Raw genomic sequence first — 18725 nt, 5'->3', positions numbered from 1 at the left:
AAGAGATAATCTTTTCAATATTTCTTCCAAAAGTTCTTTAAGTTTAATCTCTCATTCTTTTCCAAAGAATATTCTATAAAGGAGAGGTCTGACTTTAACTACAATTAAATTTAAATTTATTGAAAGTTTATTTTAATAAAGCATTGAGAAAAAGTTTCATATTTGCAGTTGAATGTTTCCATAAACAACTTTTATATAACTCAACTTTATTCAAATCTTTGAAAATCTCATTCAGAGATTTGTTATTCACTATCAAGTGTCTATCTGCCTGTGTCTCATGAATCTTCAATATTCAAAGAGGGAGGTACCATGAATAAATATGTGTTGGATGAATGACTTCATCAATAAATGAATATATGAATGTGTAGGGGAGGAAGAAATCTTCCTGGACCCTTCTAGGTTCTTCTGTCTGATCTAAGAATTAAATCGACATGAGACACCTTAAAAGGGGTAAAACAAACAAAAGTTTAATAACCTGCATGCATTGGAGAAACCCAACAAAATCAAGTAACTTGCCAGAATGGCCAAAGCCCTCACCTTAAATACCATCCTCAGCTAAAGACAAAGAAGTGTTGCAGGATGGGGAGAGTCAGGGACTTCAAAGGGAAAGAAGGCAATTCACAGGTAGGTGAACAGGAGCAAATGTTTGGAAAACAAGTGTTCGGCCACGCAGAAACAGAACACAAAGGGGTGGTCAGCAAACAGGCTTTTCCAGGTTCCTCCCTGTCTGCCAACTAGTTCATGTGATGCTAAGGTGAGAGCTCACTTCCTGAGACAGTTATTTTTATCTGAATTCTTTTAGGAAGTCAAGGGGAAGGTAACAAGAACTTTCTGAGTCTTTTGTTTCTTAAAAGTAATCATTCTAAAATAATTCTCATGTTAGACACATATTATTTCTTGATCATCTAGAATAGTGCCAGAATCTATGCTATTTTTTACGTATATCATTTAATGCCTAAATCTATAGAGTCAGTGTTATTATTTCTCTTTGTACCATAAATCAGTAATCCAATTAAAGAATATCAGAGAAATAAGTTCCACCCATCTCTGAATAATTTCAAAGTCAAGCCTCTTTCATATATAGCAATGAAGAGCAATTTTTTGGACCCTGCATTACCTATAACATGCCTTTCCTTTATGGGCCACAAATTCAATTTCAGGGAAAGTAAGAAAATCTATATTTTAATTTTTAAATTAGCAACAATAAGCTAATTGACATTCGTCTAGTCCTTAACATAATTAACCAAAGTTTTGAGACTAGATTTCTTTCCCAAGTCTTCTTACCATTATTTTAATTTTGAATTAAAAAAAAAAGGATTTATGCTTCAAATATTTTTCTCCTGAATTAGTCTACTTTCAAAAAATGTGACTTACTGTCACACTGGATCATACTGCTTCTTAACACAACTTTTGCTGTTTCAATAAGTCAATATATATCTAAATAGATGACAAGGAAAGAAGAGCACAGATGTTGAATGAAGAAAGTTTTTTGTATTTTGAATTACTTAATTAAATACTCATTAAGTTTGAGGCTCTATAACATGATAGTTAAGAACAGAAGCTCTATGGTCCAAGAATCTGGGCTCAAATCTCAATTCTCTAAGGTATCAGTTGTTGACATTGGGCATGTGGTTTAACTTTTCTAAATATTAAATTACTTCTTGTGAATTAATAGAATTCATGGTAGCTACCTTGAGTGGTGCCGAGATTCAATGAGATATGCATATGTAGTGAGTAATTAGCAGTGAGTAGCTGTTAACCAGGACTCACAGTGAGTCATAGAGTGCAGTGATGTGAGGCGGCATCTTGGAGAGGAACCTGCACTGTCTACTATTTCCCAGTGCGGGGCCAAAACAGTGTTCACATAAAGTTGCTGATTGAATAGAATTGCCAAATTTGAGCACAAAAACAATACACATATCATAGCAGCAAAGAGGCATCAAAATAAGCAGATGCTGGAAAATTTATTCCAAATCTAAACAGAAAATGCCTCCATGCATCTGAGGATAAACATATCTTCACTCACTGTGAAATTAAGACATTTAAAGGAACAATTCACAAACAAAAAGAGAGAAGACTGAGGTCATTTTATGCTTATACACAAATATGCCACATCTAAGTTTTGCATCTATGCATTTAGAGAATACTATAAGCTACAATTTCTAATACATTTGGAAATGTATTTTATCATTTGTCATAGGAGCTATTTTAAAGTTAAACAGACTTTAGATTTACTTGAATCCTCCGAGAGATTTTTCACTGTCATAGTTCTGATAGTCCTTAAAACTTTAGCATTATATTACTTTTATCATAACCCAAGTTATCAATACACTGGAAATTAATACAACTTACTGTTAAACTTGGTGTTTCCAGGGACGTGCTAGGTAGACGCCCAGGGAAAGCGAGTGAACAAGGTTTACTCAATTATCTTTAATTCTGTATGGAGTATTGACTTCATTTTAACTATTTAGGTTACCACCGGATCTTTAACTCTTCTTTTTAACTCTTTCTTATATATTTTAAATGTTAGCTTTCCCTACGAAATCAAAGTTCTGTCAAGTCTACCTTGAATAGCGAACAATTGTGGTTTTGGCTGCTATCTGAAAAGATGTCTGTTCATTATTTTTACTTATTTCCATCTTTCTATTTGAAAGCCAAATAGAATTATAATAACAAAAATGGAATTATGCAAACATGAGGAAATAAATATATTTAAGGAAAACCACCTGGAATATAGAAAACTAATCCCCAGTGCTACCTGGAAAACTGTCTTGACTATTATTATTTTTAAAGGAATGTGTTTCTCCGTATTCCTTCTAGGCTGCCCCCAAATTGAGATGCAGCCTAGAAGCATGATGTGATGCAAGTCAGGAAGATAAGGATGCTCTGTGATAGAGCTCAATTGCGGGGAAGCAGCAGGAGCTTTGTGGAGAGCGCGCAGGTGAACAATAAAGATTCCAGACAGCTAAGCATGAAGCTTGGTGTAAAGGGCATCAGCAGGAGCAAAAATGTCATTGCTCCAAGAAGTGGCTTACCTAATGCCTTGGCAATAAAAGACAGAAGTTATTTAGTCAGAAATTCCAGAGACGGGAGAAAGTGAGAGCAAATATTCCTCCTGTGAATGTGTGAGTGTTTATAGATGAGTTATATATAGATGTGAAATCTATATTACATATATTATAATATATTCATAAATTTATATATAAAATATATATACATAAATCATTATTTAAAATTAGAAAGCAGATGGTAGAAAATGTTTTTATTCATATATCTTTGAGAACTTGTAAATGTTTCCCCCTGTACTTTGACCAAAGTGTACTTTGGCCATTTTATTATTATGTTCTTAATTCTAATCATCATCAAAACAATATATTTGATGATTCTTTTCCTAGTTTCTTACTTTATTCAAAGACAAGTTCATTAAAAATACATTGAGAGTAATTCTTACATAACTTGACAGCATATTATGAATTGTCCCAGAGAGCATTTGTTATCTACAGGGAAAGCCTTGCCACTTGAAGCCTATGAGGCATAGTATTTTCATCAAAAATTAATTGTCAGGAATTCTCTTATTAAATTCGTCAAAGCTTCATTAAGCCAATAGTATGATTTGTTAATCAGATTAACTAGGAGTTATCCTGGTGGTGTGGAATTAATGTTATTCTACTCACAACTTGTATGTTTCAGTGTCACTGTCCTGTGGAACTGGGCAGAGGGAAGTGGTTAACATGAATTCTAGCCAGGGATGGGTAAAAAATCAGTAAACGTCTCCACTCATGAGTGAAAACTCAATTCTTTGCCACCGTGTCACATTAGTCAGGTTGGTGCCTAGAAGGCATAGACAGTGTAAGGAGAGTGACGTAGTAAAGATAAAATATTAAAATAAAATAAAGACAAAGTTTTTCCTCTCCAGTCTTTAAAGATGGTATCACTGGCTAACATTTTCAGTGGGACTGTTCCTTATTCTTTAAAGTGTGCTAAAATTATAAAGAAAAAAAAACCACTACAAAACTCGAGAGACATGTTATTGATAACACTACTTGCAGAATGAGCTCCAGCCCATGTTGGCGCATCAGTTACAACGTGGGGAGGGGGATGCGGTCCAAAGAAGAAAATGGCGTGAACACATTTGATAGTTCCATGAAAGCAAATGTGGACATTTATTGACAACATTGCCATTATTCACACATAGTATACGTAAAATTACAAAAATAAATACGTACAATAAATAAACAGCAAAACGTGCTCAAGTGATTCAAATTTGTTTTACCGAAGTTTTGCAAGATGCTATGATGACACAAATAGGACAAAATCAGTCCTTGTCCTCAAAAAATGTAAAATCCACCTTGGAATAGCTTTTAAAAATATGCAAATAATAAGGATTCATATCAAAAGATAGTAAATACTCTAAGACAGGGAAGGCCAAAGCGCTCTATCAGTTCAAAGATAGTAAATAATTACTATTTTAATCATATAGCTGTTATTACTTTTTACTGTATTTCTACTATTAATAATATTGCTACTCATTTCTACTATACTCATCATTTTATTTTTACTTCTATTTTGTGGGGGTTTTTTGTAATGAGAATGTATTACTTGTCTGTGTTTTCTATCTAATTAAAAATGGCAGGATTTAAACAATAGACGAAAAGACAGCTATTACTGGAGAAAAAAATATAATGGGAGGAAGGCACAGTGTGGGTTGGAAGTATTAAAAGTCAAGTCTAGCTGGAGCAAAGGAAAAAACAGAGGCTAACCGACGTAAGTTGTAATTATTGTAAAATAGACCTTGAAAAAAGATTTAGATAGCAATAATTATGAAAAGAAGCTTAACATAATAACTAGGGAAACAAACTGCAGCCTGAAAGACAAAATTTTATCAAAAGGTATTTTTATTTATAAAAGCTAAAGTAAAATGAATATGTGGCACAAATCCATTTGCATTTTCTGTAGATTGTCTGTATCTCAGTGAAATCAATTGCCCAGCTTTATATATTGAACATTTCCTCATACTGTTTTTATTATATTATAAATCACCTTTTGTTTGAAAATAGCAGTCACACTATCATTTGCCTAGTCTGGTTGGTAAAAGCTTGCATCAAACTTTTGTGATTGGAATAATTAGAACAACTTGAAAGTGTAAAACCAAATGGCAGAAAGTATTTTTATTCATATGCCTAAAAAAATGTGAATATTTTCCCTTTGCACTTTGACTAGAAATGCACTTCGATCATGTTTATTATTGTTATTAATTCCAGTCATCATCAAAATAATACCCTTTATGATTCTACACCTAGTGGTTTCTTACTTTCTTCAAAGAAAAGTTCACCCAAACTCTTTGGGAGTATTTTTTATGTGACATGTTAGTTTATGAAGATGAACTCATTCAGGCTAGCTTAAGTGATGAAAGCTTGGTATAAATATATGAAGAGAAAAAAAGACATAACCACAAAGAAAGAAAATAACAAAAAGTGTTGTATTGCAGAGACCTTATGAAGAACTGGGACCTCTGGATATGCTAGCAACCTCAGAAGTAGTCACTTTGTCATTAACCTCGGCTCAATCACTCCCCATGGGTCTGTTCCTCTGCTACCTGTCTCTCTTAATATTTACTCATCACTTCACTCCCTATGGCTTCTGTTCATCTTCTGTCCTCTTCTTTCCCATCAGGGATCTTCAGGAACCCTACTCTAGTTCATGAACTTTCAGTTTCAATTTCATTTCCTCTTTCTAACAAATCTTATTACATTTATTTTCTCATTCAAATTTCAATTGAAATGTATTATTATACTTATTTAAATATTGTAACATTTCACAGGAATTTTTTTCCTTAACAATGCATTTGTTCACGACTTAAAATCTTGCTCATTGCAGGAACATCGGTTGAGTGTTAGCAGTGGAGACCCCTGTGGTTGCAGGTGCCTCAGGCTGCAGATGAGTGAGGGGGTGTCACTGACAGGAGACAGCAATGTGAGCACACACCAGGAGGGCTGCAGCTGGCTCTCTATCCAAAGCCTTGCCACGTCAAGAGATTAGGGGTGAACCTACATGAAATTACGTTCAAGAAAATGTCTTTGTTCAAAGGCCATTACAAAACACACAGGCCATGTGCATCACTCAGCTTTTAGTATTATTTTATGTTCTGCAGTGATTTGGCTCCCATTCTGCGGCAATTCGAACTTTTTAGGATTGTCTCCTTGTATAATGCATGTGAATGTGTATATATTTTCTTAACACTTGATTTTGAGATTTTCATGATCTAATTTGTTTTCTTTTGTATTCCTTTTCTTAAGTCCTTATTTCAAATGCTAAGTTTAAATGCTCCTTATGATTATGAACTTAAAATTTTTTTTGTCATTTTCTAGTTTTAGAAATAACAGTTTATCTGCATACAATCATTTACTAGTTGTGTGTTCTTAGTTTTACATTATGGGGCTAATATTTGTCCTCTTTAAAAGACAGTTTATCTCCATTGTTAATAAACTATTTTTTCTCTCCTCAAGTCAAATTTACTTATTTAGAAATGTATTTTCATAATCTTTCTTATAGTCTTATTTTAGTTTTATACTCTTCTTAATAACTTTTGATGATTTCAGGTTTTTTGATTAATTCATCTCTCTGTTTTCTTCTTGAATGAGTAATTTTTTTATGATTTCTTATTATATTGAAAAATTTGAAGCATATCCACTAAGAAAATATCTAAGATTGTCTGAAGTTCACTTAAGTTCCAATCAAAATCTCAAGAGAAGTTTTGTGTAACTGAGCAATATGATCCAAAAATGCAGGCATAGGGATAAAGGATATCCAGGAAAATTTGAATAAGAAAAGTAAGCATGGGCACCAACTCAAATATCAAGGTTTATTTTGAAGATTTAGTAATTAAAACTTTAGGTTAAGCATGAAATACTTTGAAAACTTTTAAAGATCATGTTAATGAGGCTAAATTTTATCCCATTTGTCATGGGAAATCTTTGGAAAGTTCTGTGCAAGTGCATCACATGATCTGATTTGCATTTTAAAAACATTACTCTGATTGGAGAATCAACTACAGGGGCAAAGTAAGGCGTCAGGGAGACTAGTTTAGAGATCATTGCATTGTCGAGAAGACAGAACATGGTGGCTTGACTAGGATGTGGAGATAGTACATGGTTATTAGATTTAGAATAACATTTTAAAGTAAAGCCAATTAAACTTGTTAATATTAATGGATTGCATGTGGATGTGAAAGAAAAACAATTAAGGTTTAATTCTGGTTTGGAGCCTAAGCATTTGGGGAGATAGTGGAGTATTACTGAATTAATATAGATTGGGGAAGAAGTAAGTTTGAGATAGAAAAATCAAAGATTTGTTCTTAGATGGGTACACTTGAAATGCTCATTAGACATCCAAGTGGAGATGTTACAAATAGAGTTGGATGAGTTAGACTCAAAGACCAAGACATAAATTTGGAATTATCAATGTGATTCAGTATTTAAAATCATATATTCGAAGTGAGGTTAGAAAATAAAAGAGAAATTACTTCACTATTTAAAGAGAAGAGGATGAGAGTCTCCCTATTACACAAGTAACACCCAGTGAAGTATGAAGATAACATGCAGAATAAAGTTTCAAGGTGAGATCAACAGTATCAAAAAGTGCTAAGAGATGAAGCAAAATGAAGATGGGCTTAGCCATCAGCTTGGCAAGATTGAGATCTTATGTGACAATGGCAAATATTACTTCAGTGGGGTGCATTTTTAGTTTATTAAGGGAAAAATTCTATACGAAGCACAGATACCAAGTATAGATAATTTTGCAAGGCATTTTGGTGAAAGAATGAGTTAAGAGATAAAGTAGTGGCTGGAAGAAGAGACATAGTTAAGGGAGAATCATTTTTAAAAAGTTTTTGTGCTGATGGGAATAATCCCGTAGAGAGAGGGAAAACTGATAAGGTAAGACAGAAATGATAAAAGGAAGAACTTCAAAAGTAACTCTTGGGAGGGAAGAGATGGAATAGGATCCAGTGAACAAGAGAAATTCTTGGAATTTGATGGGAATAGACAGGTCATTGATTAAAAGAAAGCAAAGGGACAAAGATGCAGGTAGGTAAGGTAGGTTAACACATCAGTTGGTAAGTAAATGTAGCAATTCTTCTTTGTTGAATTTATGTTATTGAAATAAGAGATCGAAAAAAAAAAAAACAAAAAAACCCAAGAAACGAAATCCACATCTAAGAGTGAGTTTGGTAGTTGAGGTTTGAAGAGAGGGGAGAACATATCTAAAATCATTTGAGATTAGGAAAACAAGTTGAGTTGGAGAAATGTAGGAGGAGTTCTGGGGAGTGCTAAGGTCCCAATTAAGGTTTCCTAGACAAGTCATAAAATAGAAAAAACACAAATAAAATTGTTGATGAATTTGAGTTCTTCAAACTTAAAAATAATTTAAGACTGTATTCTAAATGAAGTTAAAAAGAGAAGTTATAGACCATGAGAAGGTGTTCACATCAAACTGACAAAGGATTAGCATATTAAGATAGATAAAAAATTATTTAAATAAATGAAAAATAGAACTAGATAGAAACATCAAAAAAAAAGCAACAGACGTTTACAAAGTAGAAAAACAAAAGGCCAAAAGAATCTGAAGTGCTATTTAACTGAGAGAAATTGAAATTATGATCAAAAAGAGATAACATTTCATATCCAATAGACAGGCAACATTACAGCTCCCCATTACCGAATGTTGTGGAATATATGGGAATCAAGGGGCTCCGTACACTGATAGAGGAGTATATGTTAATATAGTCATTTTGGAGAACCAATTGAAAATACCTAGTCCATCTTGTGATACACACTTTTTACTTCTGGTCTTGAAGGGATATTTTAAAATCATAAAAGTACCGCAGTTTATACTGTACATATTTAAATACATTGTACCTATTTACATATTCAGTAAAAATAGAAAACTATCAATGAAGAGGATAAATACCAATTTATATATAAGGTTAATTCTGGCAAATGATAGGAATAGGTTGACTGAGGCATCCATTACATCTTTCAGGTATAATATCTTCTTTATAATAGTTACCCAGACTTACATATGGCAAACCAAGTAATCTGGGTGAAGCGTTTATGGACAAGTCTTACATTATTTTCTATGCTTGTTTGAAATTTCTCAATTAAAAAAATAAATATCAGGGCAAGCCCAGTGACACAGAGGTTGGGTTCACACACTCCGCTCCAGCAGCCTGGGGTTCGCAGTGTCGGATCCTGGGCACAGACCTACAAACCATTCCTCAGGCCATACTATAGTGGTGTCCTACATACAAAACAGACGAAGACTGGCACAGATGCTAGCTCAGCAACAATCTTCCTCAAGCAAAAAGATGAAGAGTGCCAATAGATGTTAGCTGAGGGCCAATCTACCTCCCCAAGAAAAGAAATAAATAAAAAATTAACAACATCAACAATAAGAACAGATGTAATTTGGGGGATGCAATATTTTTTGTTTAACATATTTGAAGAGACTTACATACATAAACTTACTTTCTCCTCCTTATAGGTCCATGAGGAAAATATTCTTTCTCACATTTAACAAATGAGAGAACTGTAAACTGAATAATTTCTCAGGAGTTAAATAACCTTGGTTCCATCACACAACTAGTCAGTGGCCAAGATGTGCATTGACCCTCCCCAGAAGCTATGTTCTGATCTGCCACAAAGATGACCTCCTCTAATATATCTCATTAAGGGTTGACTTTTCATGACAGACAAATAAAACCTCAACTTCAGTTTATCTTTTAAGTCAGATGGATAATATGATTTACAAGTACCGTTATCAACAACCAACTCCTAATCATGCTAAATTGCATTAAATGAGTTTTAAAATCTAGATTAAAGAGAGGTTAATTTTCCCCTTGAGACTTGGGGGAGAAAAGATGATGATTGGTCAAAGAGGAGTAATTCTGACTAACTTCGTAGGAAGAGAAATATTACGAACAAGGGACAAAAGGAGAATATTTTAATCTGAATGATGGTGAAGCCAACTATCCAATTGCGGTGCTAGAGGTCGCTCCGGGGCTTATGAAGGAAGGGATGTGAAAGTGGCTGAGACGGAATCACACAGAGTCAAGCCAGGAATGCCAGCTAAGGCCTTCCTTCCAGTCAATGAAAACTTATAAAGGTATTTCAGTGATTTGATCTGTTGTTAAAAGTCTTGCTTAGTCAAATTATTTAATTGTACTTCATGGCAACATGATATAGATTGAAAAGTTCTCAAAGAAAAGCTCATATTTTCACATTTTCCTTTTCCCGTGTATTTAAACATACACTTCCAAGACTCCCTGCCTTTGCCGTACATGCCAAAACGCTCAATCAACTGTGAGAACTATAGTTACTTTCCTTCACAAACTAAATAAAATTAGATATTTCACATTAGTCCCAATTTCTCTTATTATTATTCCATTACTTTCATTAGCTTTTAGTTTTTTGTTCCTTAATTTAGTAAAAGCATTTATGAACCAGTAGCCTTCAGAGGATAAGAAATGTTCTTAATGATCACGTTTTTCTTGTCTGGAGAATTAGACTAAATAGCATCTTTTTGCCTGAGTATATAAGAAGACCTCCAAAAGATTGCAAAGTTAGAGTTCTGGGGAATCATGAAGGCATTAGAGACTTCTCTGAGAGTCAGTAGTGTGAGTCTGATTTAATTAATGGAGGACTTTAGACACATACTTTGCACTGATTGAATTGGATTAAAATACTGCAAAACTTAGCAAAATCCTGCTAGCTCTGAACAAAAATAATCTTGAAATTTTAGGGTTTTGATATTCACTTGATGTTAATTATTCAAGAAAAATCTCATAATTATATCTAGAATGAATTACATTATAAGGAAAGTATTATGTTTGCACTAAAGGGTCATAACTCAAAATTTAAACTTATAGTTAGCATGTGGCAACCTACGAAATAGAATTTATCTTCAAATAAAATACATTTGAAAAGTAAATGTAATAATTCATATCACTACGTAAGTATTGATTTAGATTTTGTTCACATTAGCAGGACATAATACTTCATAAATTTATGTATAGTTACTAAAGGTATTTCCATATCAATAATTCTTTATTTTCAACATTCCTTATCCAACCTCACTTCTCTCTGCTAGGTTACAAATTTGGAGGTTCTTCTATAATTACATATATGTTTAAATGTTGTTTAATACATTTAGAAGATAAGATAAAAGAAATTCCAGAAAAGTCCTTACCCTGAATTACTTGGCAATCTGAAAGTATCTCATAAGAATCCAAAAAAACAGACTTGTATCATTTGGATGCTATGGGATCTGTCGGGCACTTTTATTCCAAGACCTTCCTGACTCCATTCTCATTTAGTTACTTAGCCTGAGGCGATGTTAACCTTTACTATCCTTCTCACGCTTCCTCTTCTGCTTTCCTCATTTTCAATTCTGTCTTCGCATCTGTATATATATAATGTTTTGCATACGGTGCCATGAGTTTTGGGGGAGAAAATTAGTTTCAAGAAATTTAATAAATAGGTGAAAGAATAAATATATAAACACAATATGTCATAAAAATCCATAGGTTATATGATTTTATATTTGGACATATAAAAATAAAGAGTAATATTGAATTACAATCTGAAGGTGGTAACAAGTAAGAAACCGTTTCCAGTTCTCATTTATATTTCAATCCTTGTCACTAGACTAGATTAATGCTGTGTTAATTTCTGTCCTTTATTAAATTTTGTCATAAGAAATGAAGCACTGGAATTTTTATACCCCAAAGTGTTTAACAGTTAATGAGCCTGATTCCCCCAATGCAGAATCTACTGCCTAGAACAAATGTCAGATATACACAGCTGAAACAACTGAAATTCAGTAGAGCTTATCAGAATCATTTGATCATTTTCTGAGCATACCTGATTGTCGTCTATTTGATCGATACACTGTTTCTGTTACTTTGTCCGTGGTCAATGTAGATGTCATTTACTTGGATTGCTTTAAAGCTACTCATGGATGTCCACGACAATCTATTAATTGGCCTTATTCTGGTTCTTTCAGCCATATAGAACTAACATATAGACATATACTCAATGCCACTCTTCAAGGAAATTCCTAAATCTTTTAATCTGCCAATTACTAAATGATTTCCTCTATGCAACACAGTCAAATCAATCATGCAGCTTTGTGGATTATTCTAACAAGTAATTAAATGGATATTTCTAGTTCGCTCTGTTCACCTATGAGGACAATAAGACAATTACCTGAGAAAAGGTTAAATTTAAGCCAAAAACTTATGCGAATATAGCTGTAGGTAATTTTAGAATAGGTAATTCAGCAACATTTTCACTCCTGTCCTATCCCATCTTTTCTTTTTAAATCACTTGACCTTTTAAATCACTAAGCAACCTTCAGACAAACAGCTCTCATCAAAGTGATACTATTCCCAAAACATAAAATATAGCACTCTCACACAGATACAGCTTTTAAAACCTCTTTACTGTAGAATTCGTACAGGCTTAAGGTGGCACATCCACCTGAGTGTTACTTTTAATACTGTTCTTCCATGAAATGCAAGATCTGAAGTATGTGGAATGACTATTATAAATTATTTCTTAATAGTTTATTTACAAATCTATGTTTGTGCTATGTATAGATTAATGCTAAATATGTATTTGTGTATGTGTGTGTGTGTGTGTGTGTGAGGAAGATTGGCCCTGAGCTAACATCTGTTGCCAATCTTCCTCTTATTTGCCTGAGGAAGATTGTCACTGAGCTAACATCTGTGCCCATCTTCCTCTATTTTTCATGTGGGATGCCCCCACAGCATGGCTTGATGAGCTGTGCTAGGTCTGCACCCAGGATTCAAACCTGTGAACCCCAGGCTAACAAAGCAGAGCGTGTGAACTTAACCACTAAACCACTGGGCTAGCCCTGCCTAAATAAGTATTAATTAATTATAGTTGTTCAAGTCACATATCTTGCCCATGTCAAGAAACAAAAATAAAACAAGCATTGTTGAAATCTTTCCACACATTGGGTCTATTAACATAGTCAATCAAGGCTCTAAAGATATTTTATCTGCATGATTTCTCAAGATTGTAATGTGAACATACTGAAGTTTACCAGGTAATTACTTTATCCTTCATCATGCTTTAACTCTGACTTCTCTCATTGGAAGAGTAGAAACTCCAAAGCCTTGAATTTTCAGTATGTTGCTTAAGATCTCTAACCAGTTCTCTTGTTTGCTAATTGATCCTTTCTAATTAGAGTTTAATTGCGCATATACTTTGCATACTTTTATTTAAAGAAATTACCATCTTCTACTTTTTACTAATTCATTTTTTTTAGTCAACTTATTTAGAAAGTGTGAATAGTCTATCATATTTGTTATGATTAACTGGAGGAAGAGTCTAGCAACTTCTCTTCCAAGAATTCAAAGACCTTAAAAATATCAATAAAACTATGTGGTATAATTCATAAATATTTCATACCAGTAATACTCATCAAAGAATATCTTGTAGAGGATAGGACATCAATATTGGAAAAAAAAAGTCTGTTATGGTTCAATTTCTAATTCTACCACATGCTAAGATTTGTCAATTTATAGAGTTTGTTGTGAGATTTAAATATTAAAATGTATAGCATGTTTTCAAAATGATTCACTCCGTTCTTATATTACAGAAGTCAAGATTCAATCTCTTCCAATAATGAAAGTCATTAAGTAGAATTTGGTAACACCAATTAAGAAAGATATAGTTTATCCATTTGGCTAATTCTGGGAAATGACTTCTAGTATAGTTCAAAAGCGAATACTTTTCTAATATTTTTCAAAGAAAATATCTTTCCATTAAGATCTGAGGCTTAAACACAAATATTATGGTGAAGTGTATTTTATACAACCCAGTGCTAATACTTGTGTCTTGAAATGATCATCAGACACATTAATGTTTAGATTGGTATTAATATATTTCTTCTAAACCATTTTTTTTTCTATTTGATTAATTTTCCCTGGATGCATTATGTTTTTGTCATTTCTATTTTTTTGAGATATTATAAATGATGTTTTGTTTTATAATATTGCATTCTTAAAATGTATCAGAGACTTTGACCAAGCTGAATTTGGAAAGGACGAAGAGTACACAGTCACATTGGATATCCCTGGTGATGGCAATAACTCAAAAATTCACACCTCATTTCACTCTCCATGCTATCCACCATCTAACTTCCTGGATATTCATCAACTCAGTAGGGACTTGTGACCCATTGTCTGCTCTTCCCTCATGGATGTTTTATTGCACCTAAGTGACAGAAAGCTCAGTCCTGTAAATCTTACTGCGTGTTTCATTGATTCATTCCCTTTCTTGCTATTGCAGAACCCTTGCTTCTCCACAAAGCCCGTGGATTATTTATGGGAGTGCCAGGTATGTTCTCTGTATGTGCTCGTAAACAAGGTTTTCAGCTCTGTATGACACCTTCCATGTCCTGCCTTTTGTACTCTGGCTTTCCTCCAGCATGATAACCATCAGCAAGGGCCTACTGCAGGCAAGAAGCTAGGATGCTAAGCAAATGGTCTCAAAAACAAACATAGAATTATGCATATTGATATGTACTATGAGGCAGAACCGCAAGATGTAATAAAATAATAAGCATTTCAGGCATAGCTTTGATTGAAGGGTCTTGACAGTTCTCTAAAAATTAACACAAACCTTGAGATGTATAGCTATTAGGGGAAATTACAAATAAAACTAAGATTTCATTTTTTGTAAGTTTAAAAAATTGTGATGTCACAATAACTAGGAAAACAGTACATAGGAAGAACTATGAGGGAGATGCAGTCCTACCAGGTATTAAAGCATATTACGAACTCTCTGCAATTAAAACAAGCTCATGAATTGACAGAAAGTTCAATGGAACAGAAAAAGGCTCCAGAAATAGAGTCAACTACAGGATTTTTTAAAATCTACTATATGATAATTCGCTGTACTTCAAATCACAGGGATGAAATTTTTTTTTGGAAAATTAATGCTCTTGGAAGCACTGAAGATTTTTGGAAAAAGTTAAAACTCTTCATACCATCCACAGAAATAAACTCCAAATGTATCAATGATGTAAACATATATATACATATAATATATATGTATATATTTTACAATAACCTGGGAATAGGGAAAGATTTTCTATTACTAAAATTCTGAATGCAATTGAAATAAGATTGACTGATTTAAGTATCTAAAAATAAGGAAAAAATTTCCATGGAAAAAGTGCAAGAAGTAAAATCAAAAGACAGATAACAAACAAAAAGAAAATACTTGCATCATATATCACAGATACAAGATTACTATGCTAATATATAAAGAACACTTAAAAATTGAGGTAAGATGTCCAAAAATCTGGGAAATAGGGAAAAGACATGAACAAACAATCCACAAAACGATATATAAAAATAACTTTTAAACATGTAACGTGAAGTTCAACCTCACTCATAATGAGAGAAATGCAATGAAATGTATGCTGAAATTCCATTTCTCACCCACTAGATGAGCAGAACAACAGAAACTTAGGAATTGGCAAGGCTGTGAGAAATCAGGTACTCACTTATTTTGTGTGACAGGAATGAAAATTGATACAATCCCTTTGGAGAGAAATTTGGCAATATTCAACAAAACTACGCATTGTATGTGCCTTTGTCTTTCTACCCAGCAATCCCACTCATAGGAATGCAGCTTGATGATACAACTCCAACAATACAAAATTCACATGCGTGAGGTTATTTAGTGCAGCATTATTTGCAATTGCAAAATATTGGAAACCAATCATAGGAGATTGGGTGAACATACCTTCACACATGCACACAATTTAGAATGTACAATTACAACATGCAACTGTAAAAGGGATGTCTATGAATAGATATAGAATTAGTTACAGGTGATATTCTGAGTAAAAAGAATACCAAAATATAAAAAGGTAAACTAAATATATATATTATATTACATATTATATTAATATATTATATTATATATTATCTATTATATATATACTCTTTCTACTAAAAAAAGGCAAGAAAAACTAGATAGCATGCATACATATACTTATCTTTACAAAAGAAATACAGGAGGGATAAAACAGTCATTCAATTGTTTACCTACAAGAGGTTGGGAGAAACAAGGTAGAAGAGATACCTTATTTTTATTTTGTTTTGACTTTTGTAAGCAGGTTAATGCTCTACTTTTCAATACAAATTAAATTAAATCAGTGGCAGTGCAAAGGATACATGTAGCAAGGAAGTAAACTTAAATAAATGTATCCAGATGTATTTCAAATGAACACCATAACCATCCGGAAGGAAGGAAAATAAAGAGACAGAGAAAAAGCGGGCGAGAACCAGGGAAGGGTAGAGAGAGGGAGGGAGGGAAGGAAAGAGAAAGAGAAGGATGGAAGAAGAATGAACCACAGTAATCTAGGAACATGACATTTGACAATTATCTCCTAGGTCTCTGGTTAGGGTGGAAGTCGCAAACAAGACTTGACAACTTTGTTGTAGGCAGTTGTAGTGGTATGGGTACAGAAATCTGAAACAATTGTAGAATTGTTATAGGATTGAGCAAAACTTTGCATGTGTTGATGCTTTTGGGAGCCATGGTTCTCTCTGAGAAAGAAGAGATGACAAATATGAAATGGAGGAAGCAAGAAAGAACCACGTGACAATGCACTGGAATTGGAGGTATCAATGTAAATCATGATTTCTACAATATGTATATTCATAATTTCATGTATGTATATGTACACTCATATGCATATACAAGTCTGTTTGTGTATATGCATGGCTATATATATACATGGACATGCATGCATATATTTTCTAGCTCTGTGCCCTAAAAGAGACATGTAGCAATGATACTTTGATAGCAGGGAGCACATTTAGTCCCTGATCTTGGTCACTAATACCATTCTTCACTGAAAAAAAACAGAGATCCCAAAAGAAATTTATCTTATAGGGCTGGGTCAATGTACATACAAGATGAACCTGGAATGTCTTATGCCAGAACATAATTAAGAAGTAACGATAAAGAGAATAAAACAGGGCATGTTATTGGCCAAATCTGGGACACTTTGGGGAACAAAATAATGCAATGAATTAATGAATTATAAATCATTAAAAGCATAGATATTTGAGTCCATAAAGATAATAAATCAATAAATAAGAATATAAATACATACCTGAAGGAAAAAGGAGGGAGTGCTAGAGTTGAAAAACCAACCTCAAGCATCCATCATATTAAGAGTGGATCAAGCGAGAATCATGAGTGGATGTTACATCTAGTAAAAATCATGATGAGGAACAGGTTATTTGTGTGTTCTTAAACTGTTTATCTAAAAACTGCTTATTGTTTGCAAGAAAAAAATAAACAGTAAAATATGGCTATACTATATATTTATAATAAAAAAGAAATCAGACAATACCTTGACAAATTCATCAGAATTAGCATCTCCAGAGAGGAGAGCTGGACATTGTGTGCCTCCAGATCTGATGCCCTGAAAAGGACAAAGCTTGGCCTATCAGATTCCAGTCGATAATCCATAACCTGATTGTCATCATGAGGAAACACTGGACAAATCCCAAATGAAAATGTTCTATTTTTTTTTAAATGAGGAGGAAATAGAACTATTCAATGAAAGTCAGTTTTATGAAAGACAGAGAAAAGCCTTGAAATGTCCCACATTATACGAGGCTGAAGTGACATGCCAACCAAACGTAATACCTCTCCTTCGACTGAATCTTGTTCTGGAGACGAAAAGATCCTGTAAATAGCAATATAGCAGCAACTGACGAATGTGGAATTTGGATGGTATATTAGAGTCAATATGAAATTTACTGAATAAACAACTATATGATGATTTAGTAAAAAAATATTGCTACTCTTAGTAATTGCAAACTGATGTATTTAGGAGAAAAGCCCATGAAACATGCAGCTTAACCTTGAACGTAAAAAGAGAGAGACAGAAAGATCTACTGAGATGGAGGAAATGATAAAACAAATCTGATAAAAGGTTAACAAGTGGTGAATCTTAAAAAAGAGTACGCCCTAATAAAAAGTTTAAATAACAGAAAATGCTATGTACGTGTTGCCGTATTTCGGCAACTTTAGGGAAAGAGGGCATTAATGCATTAGTTAAAGGAGATTTTGATGACCGAGTAAATTTGAGAAATATACGTTATTTATTTACAGAATACGCTTTGTTTTGCTCTACAACTAAAGGAAGACTTCATTCAAAAAATGCAAATCTGGGGCCGGCCCTGTGGCATTGTGGTTAAATTCACACACTCCACTTCAGTGGGTCAGGGTTCACAGGTTCGGATCCAGGGCACAGACCCACACACTGCTCATCAAGCCATGCTGTGACAGCATCCCATATACAAACTAGAGGAAGATTGGCACAGATGTTAGCTCAGGGCCAATCTTCCTCACACACAAAAAAGCAAATCTGACATTTTCATTTGTATCAAATTCTAACAAACTCCTTGCCGAGGCAGACTGTTTTTAGCTAAGCAATCTGATCTCTAAGTAATCATGACAAAGAGTTAGAAGAAAAGCTGTTGTAAAGGTAATCAAAAATAAATTTCAATAAGAATTTATTTTGTGTTTTAGCAGGTTGTTTTCTTTCCATGTCTCTGAAGAGCAAGAGACCAGTTAGACTCAGAATGTCAAATAAAAATCATCCTA

Source organism: Equus caballus, chromosome 20 (assembly GCF_041296265.1).
Source record: "Equus caballus isolate H_3958 breed thoroughbred chromosome 20, TB-T2T, whole genome shotgun sequence".
Classification (NCBI taxonomy): Eukaryota; Metazoa; Chordata; class Mammalia; order Perissodactyla; family Equidae; genus Equus; species Equus caballus.
This window is presented reverse-complemented; position numbering follows the sequence as displayed.